The sequence below is a fragment of the Penaeus monodon genome, chromosome 38 (genome assembly GCF_015228065.2).
Source record: "Penaeus monodon isolate SGIC_2016 chromosome 38, NSTDA_Pmon_1, whole genome shotgun sequence".
Lineage (NCBI taxonomy): Eukaryota > Metazoa > Arthropoda > Malacostraca > Decapoda > Penaeidae > Penaeus > Penaeus monodon.
In genome coordinates, this window is record NC_051423.1 from 21,384,014 (window position 1) to 21,385,080 (window position 1,067).

The 1,067-nt window shown below is 28.1% G+C and overlaps 1 protein-coding gene across 1 annotated transcript in view; it reads left to right on the plus strand.

The window, feature by feature from the left end:
- The first annotated feature begins 614 nt into the window (after nucleotides 1-614).
- LOC119596991 overlaps nucleotides 615-1,067 on the plus strand; it is an 11,862-nt gene continuing 11,409 nt past the window's right edge. The window contains exon 1 of the mRNA XM_037946412.1: nucleotides 615-646. The gene's annotated coding sequence lies outside the window, so the exon portion shown is untranslated. The remainder of the gene's footprint in view (nucleotides 647-1,067) is intronic.

Consider the following 1,067-nt stretch of genomic DNA (forward strand, 5'->3'; position numbering starts at 1 on the left):
TATAATTATATTTTATTTTATATATATTATATATATATATATATATTTTATGGTAATATATATAATATAAAATATATATATATATAATTTTATATAAAAGATATATAAAATATATATATATATATATATATATATATATATAATACATTACACACACACACACGCAAAACCATATATATATGTGTGTGTGTGTGTGTGTGTGTGTGTGTGTGTGTGTGTGTGTGTGTGTGTGTGTGTACATGTAGATATACATATTACATAAATACAATTATATAATTATATAATACATAGATGTTTATATCTATATGTATTTTTATATCTATTGTATGCAATGGCATGCTCTCTCTCTCTCTCTCTCTCTCTCTCTCTCTCTCTCTCTCTCTCTCTCTCTCTCTCCCCATCTCACTCACTCTCACAATCATTCTCTCTATATTTCCCTCCTTCCCTCTTTCTTAAACACAATAATCATCATAAAAAAAACAGACTTACTTTGACTTCGTGACTGAAAATCAGGCCACCGACCCAAACAACAGTGAGAAACTAGGGAACATCCTCAAGGGAAACGGAACTGAGTAACACGTCTTGGAAACAGGCAGTCAGTAGTCGGTCAGACACTGGCAGGAGAAGGTGGCGGCCTCTGCGTCAGGTTTGTTTTCGTCCTCACTTATTTTCACGGGGTGTGTGTGAAATTAAACGTAAACTGACAGAAAATTATATAATTTTGAAGGATGTTGAAGGCAGGATATTTCGATGAAAGAGCAAAAAGTTTAATGAAAGAAGATTGTAGATAGTAATAATGATAATGATGATGGAAATAATAATGATAGTAATGATAATAATAAAATAATGATGATAATAATGGTAATAATATAAATGAATAATTATAACAGTAATGACAGTAATGATAATGCTAATAATGATAATGATGATAATAATAATGAATGTAATAATGATAATAATAATAATAGTGACGATAATGATAATATCAATAAAAACAACAGTGATAATAATAATGATAATAATGATAATGTTAATAATAATTATAATAATGAAGACAATACTACTGC